The following is a 15,475-nucleotide window of genomic DNA, read 5'->3' on the forward strand; positions in this document are numbered from 1 at the left end:
CAATGTAATTGACCTGTATGAAAACTTCAGTTTTCTATATAATTCACAAACCAGGTGGCTTAGCATTATTTTTGTTTGCATAGTTACAACTTATATTTACTCTTTTGAAATCATTGTGTCAACAGTTTAAACTATGTTGTTTCCCTGTCCTGACGTCTAATTGAATAAGTTTCTTTCTCAGAAAAATTCCATTGAGGTAAGACAGACTGGATTGACAGGTTTAAATAGAAGCAAAAGATTTTAAAAACAATTAAAGGATTCCTTAACATTAAAGGGACAGTCTAGTCCAAAATAAACTTTCATGATTCAGATAGAGAATGTAATTTTAAAAATTTTCCAATTTACTTTTATCAACAATTTTGCTTTGTTCTCTTAGTATTCTTAGTTGAACGCTAAACCTAGAAGGTTCACATGCCAATTTCTAAGCCCTTGAAGGACGCCTCTTCTCTCAGGGCATTTTGACAGTTTTTCACCACTAGAGGGTGTTAGTTCATGTGTGTCATATAGATAACACTGTGCTCATGAACATGGAGTTTAGGTGAGCCAGCTCTGATTGGCTAAAATGGATGTCTGTCAAAAGAATGGAAATAAGGGGGCAGTTTGCAGAGGCTTAGATACAAGCTAATAACAGAGGTAAAAAGTGTATTTATATAATAGTGTTGGCTGTTCAAAACTAGGGAATCGGTAATAAAGGGATTATCTATCTTTTTAAACAATAACAATTCTGGTGTAGACTGTCCCTTTAATACATATTACAATTTTCACATGAACGAAATATAGCAATGTAAAATAGTATATATATATATATATATATATATATATATATATATATATAATTATTTTTTGCCAGGATTCATTTTAACGTTTTAAAAACATCTCAGTTGAGCCGTCCATTATATTTGATCCCAACTTCCTTTATTCCAGAATAGCTATTATTGAACTTTATTTATGGAGAGATAAATGTTTGTACCAATTAAAGTATTTTTTGCCAGCCCTATAACGGTTAATAAGGTACCTGGCTATAACTTTAATCTATGAAAGTCCAAGAAACTCTTACTAAAGATAATTAACTTTGATATTCTATTTAGGCAATAATTGGTTTTAATGTGGTTCAAATAATACTAAAAACTCTAGAAAACTGAAATTGCAATCTACCCAAGTGCCTTCAATTAAGGGACAGTTTTATAATGAAGGAAAAGTCCATTCTTCTGCCAAACATAGTTCACATTCCATAGTTTTTTATGTGATTTAATTTTTATTTGATGCTCTCACAAACAAGCCATAGGAGCATCTAGATCTAGCCTATGACTATGGTGTTAGCTTGGCATGGAAATTACATACGGCCAGATTACGAGTTTTGTGTTATGAGGGGTGTGGTGCTAATGTGCAGTTTTTTTCTCACTGCTCACTTACCTACAGCGCTGGTATTACAGGTTTTTACAAACCCGGCGTTAAAAGGCAAGAAGTGAGCATAGAGCAAAATTGTGCTCCATACTACACTCCAATATCAGCACTGCTTAAGTCAGAGATGTGCTGGTCGTACGTGCTTGTGCACGATTTCCCCATAGACGTCAATGGGGAGAGCCGGCTGAGAAAAAGTCTAACACCTGCAAAAAAGCAGCGTAAATCTCAGTAACGAAGCCCATTGATTCCTATGGGGAAACTAAAGTTATGTTTACACCCTAACATGAACCCCGAGTCTAAACACCCCTAATCTTACACTTATTAACCCCTTATCTGCCACTCCGGACATCGCTGCCACCTACATTATATTTATTAACCCCTAATCTGCTACCCCCAACATCGCCGACACCTACATAATATTTATTAACCCCTAATCTGCCGTCCCCAATGTTGCCGCAACCTACCTACACTTATTAACCTCTAATCTGCCGCCCCCAACATCGCAGCCACTATTCTAAATTTATTAACCCCTAAACCTAAGTCTAACCCTAACCTTAACACCCCCTAACTTAAAAATAATTTAAATAAATCTAAATAAAAAATACTATTATTACCTAAATAATTCCTATTTAAAACTAAATACTTACCTATAAAATAAACCCTAAGCTAGCTACAATATAACTAATAGTTACATTGTAGCTAACTTAGGGTTTATTTTTATTTTACAGGCAAGTTTGTATTTATTTTAACTAGGTAGAATAGTTATTAAATAGTTATTAACTATTTAAAAACTACGGGCGCGATCCGATATAGATCGCAGTTTGCGGCGCAAGCGAGGGAACCCACGTCGCCCGCAGTTTCAGCTCGCAACTCGAGCCATCCAATATGCGGTGCCGTCACTTGCTAAAGTGGCGCAAGTCTCACAAACCAGCGATGTCCAGAAATCTGCGTAAGTACAGATTTTTGGAGTCGCCAGTGACTTGCGCCACGTTAGAATCTGCCGGCGCCTATAAAACCTGACTAAAGTCTAAATCACCCGCATTGTCTAACACGCCTCCTAAACATAGCCCGACACGTCTAACACGCCTCCCTAACATAGCCCGACACGTCTAACCCTCTATCCGCTATCCCCCCTCACTATCCTAACAATAAAAAAGCTATTAAACCCTAAACCGCTGCTCCCGTACCCCGCGGTAACCTAATAAAGTTATTAACCCCTAAACCGTCGCTCCCGTACCCTGCCGCCAGCTATATTATATCTATAACCCCCTAAAGTGAGCCCCTAACACCGCCATCTATATTAAAATTATTAACCCCTAATGTAAGCCCCTAACACCGCCGCCATCTCTATTAAAATGATTAACCCCTAATTTAATCTACCTACCCCGCCGCCAGCTATATTATCTATATTAACCCTAAGTATATTATAGTTAATATAGGTATTACATTATATATATTAACTATATTAACCCTAATTATATTAGGGTTAATATAGTTAATATAGTTACTATAGTATTTATATTAACTATATTAACTCTATCTAACCCTAACACCCCTAACTAAATTTATATTAAATTAATCTAATTCATTTATAAACTAAAATATTCCTATTTAAATCTAAATACTTACCTATAAAATAAACCCTAAGATAGCTACAATATAATTAATAATTACATTGTAGCTATGTTAGGGTTAATATTTATTTTACAGGTAAATTGTTAATTATTTTAACTAGGTATAATAGCTAGTAAATAGTTATTAACTATTTAATATCTACCTAGTTAAAATAATTACCCAATTACCTGTAAAATAAATCCTAACCTAAGTTACAAATACACCTACACTATCAATAAATTAAAGAAACTACAAATATCTATCTAAAAATACAATTAATTTAACTAAACTAAATTACAAAAAAAAAAACACTAAATTACAAAAAATAAAAAAAAGATTACAAGATTTTTAAGCTAATTACACCTATTCTAAGCCCCCTAATAAAATAATAAACCCCCAAAATAAAAAAAATTCCCTGCCCTATTCTAAATTAAAAAAAGGTCAAAGCTCTTTACCTTACCAGCCCTTAAAAGGACCTTTTGTGGGGCATGCCCCAAAGAATTCAGCTCTTTTGCATACAAATACAATACCCCCCCCCATTACAACCCACCACCCACATACCCCTATTCTAAAACCACCCAAACCCCCCTTAAAAAAGCCTAACACTACCCCCCTGAAGATCTCCCTACCTTGTCTTCACCACACCGGGCCGAACTCCTGATCCGATCCGGGTGATGTCTTCCTCCAAGCGGCAAAGAAGAATTCTTCCTCCGGCGATGTCTTCCTCCAAGCGGCAAAGAAGAATTCTTCCTCCGGCGACGTCTTCCTCCAAGCGGCAGCAAAGTCTTCATTCTTCCGGCGGCATCTTCAATCTTCTTTCTTCGCTCCGCCGCCGCGGAGCATCCATCCCGGCCGACGACTGAACGACGAATGAGGTACCTTTAAATGACGTCATCCAAGATGGCGTCCGCCGAATTCCGATTGGCTGATAGGATTCTATCAGCCAATCGGAATTAAGTTAGAAAAATCTGATTGGCTGATTGAATCAGCCAATCAGATTCAAGTTCAATCCGATTGGCTGATCCAATCAGTCAATCAGATTGAGCTCGCATTCTATTGGCTGTTCCGATCAGCCAATAGAATGCGAGCTCAATCTGATTGGCTGATTGGATCAGCCAATCGGATTGAACTTGAATCTGATTGGCTGATTCAATCAGCCAATCAGATTTTTCTAACTTAATTCCGATTGGCTGATAGAATCCTATCAGCCAATCGGAATTCAGCGGACGCCATCTTGGATGACGTCATTTAAAGGTACCTCATTCGTCGTTCAGTCGTCGGCCGGGATGGATGCTCGGCGGAGCGAAGAAAGAAGATTGAAGATGCCGCCAGAAGAATGAAGACTTTGCTGCCGCTTGGAGGAAGACGTCGCCGGAGGAAGAATTCTTCTTTGCCGCTTGGAGGAAGACATCGCCGGAGGAAGAATTCTTCTTTGCCGCTTGGAGGAAGACATCGCCCGGATCGGATAAGGAGTTTGGCCCGGTGTGGTGAAGACAAGGTGGGGAGATCTTCAGGGGGGTAGTGTTAGGCTTTTTTAAGGGGGTTTTGGGTGGTTTTAGAATAGGGGTATGTGGGTGGTGGGTTGTAATGGGGGGGGTATTGTATTTGTATGCAAAAGAGCTGAATTCTTTGGGGCATGCCCCACAAAAGGCCCTTTTAAGGGCTGGTAAGGTAAAGAGCTTTGACCTTTTTTTAATTTAGAATAGGGCAGGGAATTTTTTTTATTTTGGGGGTTTATTATTTTATTAGGGGGCTTAGAATAGGTGTAATTAGCTTAAAAATCTTGTAATCTTTTTTTTATTTTTTGTAATTTAGTGTTTGTTTGTTTTTTGTAATTTAGTTTAGTTAATTTAATTGTATTTTTAGATAGATATTTGTAGTTTCTTTAATTTATTGATAGTGTAGGTGTATTTGTAACTTAGGTTAGGATTTATTTTACAGGTAATTGGGTAATTATTTTAACTAGGTAGATATTAAATAGTTAATAACTATTTACTAGCTATTATACCTAGTTAAAATAATTAACAATTTACCTGTAAAATAAATATTAACCCTAACATAGCTACAATGTAATTATTAATTATATTGTAGCTATCTTAGGGTTTATTTTATAGGTAAGCATTTAGATTTAAATAGGAATATTTTAGTTTATAAATGAATTAGATTAATTTAATATAAATTTAGTTAGGGGTGTTAGGGTTAGATAGAGTTAATATAGTTAATATAAATACTATAGTAACTATATTAACTATATTAACCCTAATATAATTAGGGTTAATATAGTTAATATATATAATGTAATACCTATATTAACTATAATATACTTAGGGTTAATATAGATAATATAGCTGGCGGCGGGGTAGGTAGATTAAATTAGGGGTTAATCATTTTAATAGAGATGGCGGCGGTGTAAGGGGCTTACATTAGGGGTTAATAATATTAATATAGCTGGCGGCGGTATAGGGGGATTAGATTAGGGGTTAATAATTTTTATATAGGTGGCGGCGGTGTAAGGGGTCAGATTAGGGGATAGATAAGGTAGATGACAGCGGTGTAAGGGGTTCTAATTAGGGGATAGATAAGGTAGATGGCGGTGGTTTTAGGGGCTCACAGTAGGGGGTTAGTTTATGTAGATGGCGGCGGGGTCCGGGAGCGGCGGTTTAGGGGTTAATAACTTTATTAGGGATTTCGGGGGGGATCGCGGTTGACAGGTAGATAGACATTGCGCATGCGTTAGGTGTTAGGTTTATTTTAGAAAATCGCGGTTGACAGGTAGATAGACATTGCGCATGCGTTAGGTGTTAGGTTTATTTTAGAAGATCGCGGTTGACAGGGAGATAGACATTGCGCATGCGTTAGGTGTTAGGTTTATTTTAGCAGCCAGTTTAGGGAGTTACGGGGCTCCAATAGTCAGCGTAAGGCTTCTTACGGCTGCTTTTTGTGGCGAGGTGAAAATGGAGTAAGTTTTCTCCATTTTCGCCACGTAAGTCCTTACGCTGCATATTGGATACCAAACTGCGCTGGTTTGGTATACCTGCCTATAGCCCAAAAAACTACGGGCGACGGCAGAAATATACGCGCGTAACTTCTAGGTTACGCCGTATATGTGATACCAAACCAGCGTAAATATTGGCGTCGCCGGCTTTTGCGGGCGACGATTTTTATCGGATCGACCCCTACCTAGCTAAAATAAAGACAAATTTACCTGTAGGATAAAACCTAACCTAAGTTACACTAACACCTAATCCTACACTACAATTAAATCAATTACCTAAATTAAATACAATTAAATAAATTAAATTAGCTAAATCAAAAAAAACAAACAAACAAACACTAAATTACAGAAAATAAAAAACAAATTACAAGATATTTAAACTAATTACACCTAATCTAATAGCCCTATCAAAATAAAAAAGCCCCCCCCCAAAATAAAAAAAAACCCTAGCCTAAACTAAACTATCAATAGCCCTTAAAATGGCTTTTCGCAGGGCATTGCCCCAAAGAAATCAGCTCTTTTAACTGTAAAAGAAAGTACAAACAACCCCCAACAGTAAAACCCACCAGCCACACAACCAACCCCCCAAATAAAAGCCTAACTAAAAAAACCTAAGCTCCCCATTGCCCTGAAAAGGGCATTTGGATGGGCATTGCCCTTTAAAGGGCATTTAGCTCTATTGCAGACCCAAAGCCCTAACCTAAAAAAAACCCCCACCCAATACACCCTTAAAAAAATCTTAACACTAACCCCCGAAGATTCACTTACCGGGAGAAGTCTTCATCCAAGCGGCAAGATGTCCTCAACGAAGCCGGCAGAAGTGGTCCTCCAGACAGGTAGGTGGTCCTCCAGATGGGCAGAAGTCTTCATCCAGACGGCATCTTCTATCTTCATCCTTACGGAGCGGGTCCATCTTCAAGACATCCGACGCAGAGAATCCTCTTCTTCTGACGGACTAACGATGAATGAAGGTACCTTTAAAGGACGTCATCCAAGATGGCGTCTCTTAGATTCTGATTGGCTGATAGAATTCTATCAGCCAATCGTAATTAAGGTAGAAAAAATCCTATTGGCTGATGCAATCAGCCAATAGGGTTAAATTTCAATCCTATTGGTTGATTGGATCAGCCAATAGGATTGAGCTCGCATTCTATTGGCTGTTCCAATCAGCCAGTGGAATGCGAGCTCAATCTTATTGGCTGATCCAATCAGCAAATAGGATTTTTTCTACCTTAATTCCGATTGGCTGATAGAATTCTATCTGCCAATTAGAATCTAAGGGACGCCTTCTTGGATGACATCATTTAAAGGTACCTTCATTCGTCATCAGTCCGTCGGATGAAGAGGATGCTCCGCGTTGGATGTCTTGAAGATGGACCCGCTCCGCACCGGATGGATGAAGATAGAAGATGCCGTCTGGATGAAGACTTCTGCCCATCTGGAGGACCAATTCTGCCCGTCTGGAGGACCACTTCTGCCGGCTTTGTTGAGGACATCTTGCCGCTTGGATGAAGACTTCTCCTGGTAAGTGAATCTTTGGGGCTTAGTGTTAGGATATTTTAAGGGTGTATTGGGTGGGTTTATTTTTTAAGTTAGGGCTTTGGGCCTGCAATAGAGCTAAATGCCCTTTTAAGGGCAATGCCCATCCAAATGCCCTTTTCAGGACAATGGGGAGCTTAGGTTTTTTTAGTTAGGCTTTTATTTGGGGGGTTGGTTGTGTGGGTGGTGGGTTTTACTGTTTTTTTTTAAAGGTAAAAGAGCTGATTTCTTTGGGGCAATGCCCCGCAAAAGGCCCTTTTAAGGGCTATTGATAGTTTAGTTTAGCCTAGGGTTTTTTTATTTTGGGGAGGCTTTTTTTAATTTTGATTGGGCTATTAGATTAGGTGTAATTAGTTTAAATATCTTGTAATGTGTTTATTATTTTCTGTAATTTAGTGTTTGTTTTTTTGTGATTTAGCTAATTTAATTTACTTAATTGTATTTAATGTAGGTAATTAATTTAATTGTAGTGTAGTGTTAGGTGTTAGTGTAACTTAGGTTAGGTTTTATTTTACAGGTAAATGTGTCTTTATTTTAGCTAGGTAGTTATTAAATAGTTAATAACTATTTAAAACCTATTCTACCTAGTTAAAATAAATACAAACTTGCCTGTAAAATAAAAATAAACCCTAAGCTAGATACAATTATTGTAGCTAGCTTAGGGTTTATTTTATATGTAAGTATTTACTTTTAAATAGGAATAATTTAGATAATAATTGTAGGTTTTATTTAGATTTTTTTTAATTATATTTAAGTTAGGGGGTGTTAGGGTTAGGGTTAGGTTTAGAGGTTAATAAATTTAGAATAGTGACTGTGACTTGGAGGCGGCAGATTAGGAGTTAATAAGTGTAGGTAGGTTGCGGCGACATTAGGGGCGGCAGATTAGGGGTTAATAAATATAATGTAGGTGGCGGCGATGTTGAGGGCAGCAGATTAGGGGTTAATAAATATAATGTAGGTGGTAGCGATGTCCGGAGCGGCAGATTAGGGGTTAATAAGTATAATGTAGGTGGCGGCGATGATAGGGGTGGCAGATTAGGGGTTAATAATATTTAACTAGTGTTTGCGAGGTGGGAGTGCGGCGGTTTAGGGGTTAATATGTTTATTCGAGTGGCGGCGATGTCCGGAGCGGCAGATTAGGGGTTAAAAATGTTATTATAGTGTTTGCGATGTGGGAGGGCCTCGGTTTAGGGGTTAATAGGTAGTTTATGGGTGTTAGTTTACTTTTTAGCACTTTAGTTATGAGTTTTATGCTACAGCGTTGTACCATAAAACTCATAACTACTGACTTTAGAATGCGTTAGGAATCTTGGAGGTAGAGGGTGTTTTTGCCTCCCAACTCACAACTCGTAATATCAGCGCTATGGAAGTCCCATAGAAAAAAGACTTTACGAAGTTTACGTAAGTTGGTTTGCGTTAAGGCAAAAGAAGTGTGCGGTGCCCCTAAACCTGCAAGACTCGTAATACCAGCGGTAGAGAAAAAGCAGTGTTAGGACATGTTAACGCTGCTTTTTCAGCTTACCGCAAAACTCGTAATCTAGCCGATAGATAAGTATTTATTTCTCCAACTCCATTCAAATGGTAAAGTGAGATTTCCATGCTATAATTTCCAGTGTCAAAATACAGACATCTGCCCATTCCTACAATTTACATATCACTTCTCTGCATTGTGTTCAGGAAATTACAGTTTTTGCTTTGACCACAAGAAAGATACTGTTAAACGAACCACAGCATTTTTAGTATACCCTGACACTTCCCTATAGAGAGACAAGCTAATGTCAAAAAAACATAAGATGCCTCATGTAATCATACAGTGTGAATATAGAAAATATTTAGGGCTAGATTGCAAGTGGAGCGCAAATGTTAACGCCTGAGCGATATCGTAAAGGGTTTGCACTTGTCAGGCTTATCACTCGTATTAAGAGTTAAAAGTAAACGTGATCGCTTGAGCACAATCGCGATTTATGCTAGAATAATTACGGCACCTTCAGAGCTCTGGGTAACTGTTTCGCAAAACTAAAAAGTGTCACAGAACACATAAAAAATACATGACAGTAAGTATTAAACTTATAATAACACCATCTAATAAAAATGATTCACAAAGAATATTGCGCACAGAAGTTATAAAGACTCAAACATATGAGATCAGGTTTTTGAAAAAAATATATACATGTATAAAGATGTATATATATATATATATATATATATATATATTATGTGTGTACATATGTATGTATCTATGTATTTATATGTGTATATATGTATTTAAAAACATATATACACATATAAATACGTAAATACATATGTACACACATATGATATATATATATATATATATATATATATATATATATATATATATATATATATATACAGTATCCCACAAAAGTGAGTACACACCTCACATTTTTTTAAAATATTTTATTATATCTTTTCATGTGACAACACTGAAGATGACACTTTGCTACAATGTAAAGTAGTAAGTGTACAGCCTGTGTAACAGTGTAAATTTGCTGTCCCCTCAAAATAAAAATAATTCAACACACAGCCATTAATGTCTAAACCGTTGGCAACAAAAGTGAGTACACCCCTAAGTGGAAATATCAAAATTGGGCCCAATTAGCCATTTTCCCTCCCCAGTGTCATGTGAATCATTAGTGTTACAAGGTCTCAGGTGTGAATGGAGAGCAGGTGTGTTAAATTTGGTGTTATCGCTCTACACTCTCTCATACTGGTCACTGAAAGTTCAACATGGCACCTCATGGCAAGAGCTCTTTGAGGATCTGAAAAAAAGAATTGTTGCTCTACATAAAGATAGCCTAGGCAATAAGAAGATTGCCAAGACCCTGAAACAGAGCTGTAGCACAGTGGGCAAGACCATACAGCGGTTTCACAGGACAGGTTACACTCAGAACAGGCCTCGCCATGGTCGACCAAAGAAGTTGAGTGCACGTGCTCAGCATCATATCCAGAGGTTATCTTTAGGAAATAGACATGTGAGTGCTGCCAGCATTGCTGCAGAGGTTGAACGGGTGGGGGGCAGCCTGTCAGTGCTCATACGCCACACACTTCATCAAATTGGTCTGCATGGCTGTTATCCCAAAAGGAAGCCTCTTCTAAAGATGATGCACAAGAAAGCCTGCAAACAGTTTGCTGAAGACAAGCAGACTAAGGACATGGATTACTGGAACCATGTCCTGTGGTCCGATGAGACCAAGTAAACTTATTTGGTTCAGATGGTGTCAAGCCTGTGTGTCGGCACCCAGGTGAGGAGTACAACGACAAGTGTGTCTTGCCTACAGCCAAGCATGGTGGTGGGAGTGTCATGGTCTGGGCCTGCATGAGTGCTGCCGGCACTGGGGAGCTACAGTTCATTGATGGAACCATGAATGCCAAATTGTACTGTGACATAATGAAGCAGAGCATGATCCCCTCCCTTCAGAGACTGGGCCGCAGGGCAGTATTCCAACATGATAAAGACCCCAAACACACCTCCAAGACGACCACTGCCTTGCTAACGAAGTTGAGGGTAAAGGTGATGGACTGGCCAAGCATGTCTCCAAACCTAAATCATATTGAGCATCTGTGTGGCATCCTCAAACAAAATGTGGGGGAGTGCAAGGTCTCTTACATCCACCAGCTTTGTGATGTCATCATGGAGGAGTGGAAGAGGACTCCAGTGGCAACCTGTGAAGCTCTGGTGAACTCCATGTCCAAGAGGGTTAAGGCAGTGCTGGAAAATAATGGTGGCAACACAAAATATTGACACTTTGGGCCCAATTTGGATATTTAACACTTAGGGGTGTACTCACTTTTGTTGCCAACGGTTTAGAAATTAATGGCTGTGTGTTGAGTTATTTTGAGGGGACAGCAAATTTACACTGTCATACAGGCTGTACACTCACTACTTTACATTGTAGCAAAGTGTCATTTCTTCAGTGTTGTCACATGAAAAGATGTAATAAAATATTTACAAAAATGTGAGGGGTGTACTGAATTTTGTGAGATACTCTATATACTGCATATATATGTACACATATATATATATATATATATATATATATATATAGATAGATAGATAGATAGATAGATAGATAGATAGATAGATAGATAGATAAATTGTATATATATATATATATATATATATATATATATATATATATATATATATATATATATATATATATATATATATATATATATAAAAATATGCATTGGAGCCCTTTGCCATTAAGTAGATGAAAACATGTAAAAGCATATTTATGCAATATTCATTTTTCATAAAGGTTTAAATTATGTATTTACTGTAAATATTTCACATTCCAATTTTCTGCACATGGCAGAATATGCTCTATGTATTTATAAGTAGATATTTATTTATTTATATATATATATATATCTGTATATATATATATATATATATATATATATATATATATATATGATATAGGTATAGATATATATTTTACCAAAAAAACATCAGATATATGTAGAAATAATTATTTATGAAAAAATAGAACATGTTCTGCTATGTGCATGACATTGCAATGTGAAATAGTCTTATTTTCATGTCGGGTTTGCGCAAATGAGAATATGTGATCGGGTTTGCATGAGAGTGTGATGTTAGGGTTTTTTATTTCATTGAGTTCTATGGGGGAATATGTGAACATGCACGCAGAATTCTAACTTCAGATTTTTGCACTTGTTAGCGCAAGAGCGAAAACAGTTTACTTTTAACTCATAATACAAGCGCAACCCCAGTGCAATTAATACTCAGACAGAAGCATTAATTTGCTCTCCACTCGTAATCTAGCCCCTAGTCTGCAATGTACATGAGTTGTACATGGCTGAGTAAAATTTTCTTTCAGTCAGCACTGTTTATGACTGTACACTGGCCATTCTTAGAGATCAACTGAAGTATTTTCTAAATAGCTATGAAGGGATATTGTGCTCAGAAATGTTATATTGTGCATATCAAAAAGCATCATTTACACATGCCAGATATTTTTTTTGTTCTAATGGTAGTGAGAGTCCACAAGTTCTTACTGCAATTCAATTCATCTCCTGTTCACCAGGGGGAGGCAAAGACACCCTACCTGAGTTGTAAATATCCCTCCCTCTACAGATCAAGAATTTAATTTTTACCCTCAGTGGATTGTTCCCTGAAGAGAGGGTATAACATTAACGACTGGTGCAGTGGTCACAGGTGTTGCTGGGAAGTTCTCATGCCTCCTCCTGTTTTGGCCAGCTGAATGTACTTGTCTGCTCGAGACCTGTTTGTTGTTAGTAACAGTATGGGGTCTCAATATACACCACTTCTTTTTGTTTTACAGAAGGACACAGTGGAAGAGAGGGGTTCAAGGTCTACAGACAGGTACTTAGTAGGTAAATTGGCCTGTGCTTTCTAAATCAACTTTTATTACACTTTTCTTTAGTGTTCTCAGTGTGGAGTGACTGTTTTGAACTTTGTGATAGTTAGGCACATATTAGCAGGTTGTTTCTCAAAAAGGGGTCTATAATTTGGATGGGCATTTAATGGTGCTGCATCCTCACTATTTTTCCCTTTCAATTTTGGGGGTATGTTCTTTTAAGTGACCACCAGCCTGGTACCTCTGTGATCTGGTCACTTTATTCACAGGCCAGTTCATAAAGGAAGCAGTGTTGTTTTGTGATAGTCGGGTTCTCCGCCGGGTAACAGTGATCTGGAGTGTTGTCTGCTTTTTGCATTATGACTCTGCATGCATGTTCTTCTCTAGTCCTCCGGAAGTGGTACAATACTTTACCGGAGCATAGGGGGGATAGTTTTTCAACACAGTGCGTATACACTACGGCTGCAAAGGAACGGTGACATAAAGATGGTAGTTTAATTGTGTTACGCTATAAATGTTTGGGGCCACCTGCATTTTATGAGAACCTCAGCCAAAAAGTCTCTTATTTCCAGAGGGCCCTAGTTTAGTCACAGGGGCTTACTGGGTACTTTTGTAAGGGTTTTTTTTTTTTTTTTTTTTTCTTGTTTGCTTGCTGGGGCAGCTTATATATTTTCTCCTGATTGTGGAGCAAGCTGGGCTTGCTAAAACCAGCACACTTTCTACTGATATCACTCCCTTGGAGGTTGTTCTTCCCAATAACAAATGCCTTTTGTGTAAAGATGTAAAAATGTGTCCACCTGCTCAGCTTTGTGGGAATTGTTTAATATCTGTTCTACAGTCTTATTCTCAAACCCCTAGTTCCCCTGTACTACAGCCTGCGGTACTGATTATTTGGGGGGGAAGTTGAATTTTCATCTAGTTTTAAGGCTCCTTTACAATCAGCAGTATCTAATGCTCTTGAGGCTATACCGCCACCAAGTAAGAAATCGTTTTTGTTCCTTTCATCAGAACAAGTATCAAAGATCAACATTGTTTCAAAAGAATGAGTCTTCCAAGATGACTTGGACAAATCCTATCTGGTCAAAGCCCAAGCAGTCAAAGAATGTAACATCTGACTCAAAGACTGTATGAAGGAGCGGCCCCCGATCCAGCTCTCTCTCCGGTAGGGGGCAGATTAAGCTGATTTCAGGAGGTATGGGCTCAGTCCGTTAAGGATCCCTGGGTGCTGGAAATTATATCTCAGGGGTACAGGTTTCAAATCTCAGCATCCAAGAGGAAGGTTTCTTCTGTCTCACATTTCCAGAAGAATACAAAATAGCTCTTTTTGCGGATTATGTCATCTTTTCAATTACTAAGCCATTATTATCCCTTCCAGTACTATACTCTATAATCCAGAAATGTTCCGCTATCTCGGGCTATAGAATAAATGAAAGCAAATGTGAAGCTATTTACACTCACATCCCTACTCACACTAAAAAGCTATTGGAACTAAATTTAAATTTTAAATGGGCAAAATCAGCTTCTACGTACTTAGGAATTCAGTTCCCTCAGAATATGTCCTCTCTATTTAAATTAAATTATAAACCATTCTTAATACATGTAAGACATTTATTAAATAAATGGAACAAATATCACATATCTCTTTATATATCACTTTAACTAGACAGAGAAAGGGTGGAGGTTTGGGTGTCCCGGACTTAATTTCATACTTCTATGCGGTTAAATTGGCCCAAACCACATTATGGCACAAAAGGGAGGATAACATTAGATGGGTACAACTTGAGTCTGAAATTATATTATCCCCCATTTATAAACTACTATGGTCCTCAAAAGGTGTTAGGCCCAGTCATAGTAAGAAATTTATCTCTCACACTCTCTGGATCTGGGATTAATTCTATAAGAGTTTAATTCCATCACAGGGAGGTCTAAAAGCTATGCCACTGGTGACTCTTGATTCACCTTTTGACAATATCATTCAATCCAAATGGGCAAATAAAAGTTTATATATCGAATTGCTGATGCTTTAGTAAATAACATACACTTGACCTATTTACAATAGAAGGATTTAGATTCAGTTGAACAAACTTGTTGGAATCACTATATACAACTTAAATCTCGTCTTAAAATGGCAATAAAAAGCAGAACAAAATAACCTACTACTTATGTAGAATATATATATGTCTTACAGGGTCCAGAGCTAGGGGAACAATCTCTAATCTCTTTATCTAATACCACTGGTGACTGGTGAATTTTGAATATGATGGGGTGCTAGACCCTACCCTTTTAAATAAAGCCCGACCTCTCATTTGGCAGTTTACTGTTCCTTTAACTATGTTTTTAACCTTTTAACAAGATTTAGCTACATATATAATTTTGTTATTGCACTATTGCTGGCATATAACACAAGGGTTAGACATAGTTATATGCCAGCAATAGGGCAATAAAAAATGCATAATAGCATAATAACAATATACCTATTCCCAATTTTTTTTATTTATATATATACAGTATATATATATATATATATATATATATATATATATATATATATATA

The sequence above is a fragment of the Bombina bombina genome, chromosome 4, assembly GCF_027579735.1.
Source record: "Bombina bombina isolate aBomBom1 chromosome 4, aBomBom1.pri, whole genome shotgun sequence".
Taxonomy (NCBI): domain Eukaryota; kingdom Metazoa; phylum Chordata; class Amphibia; order Anura; family Bombinatoridae; genus Bombina; species Bombina bombina.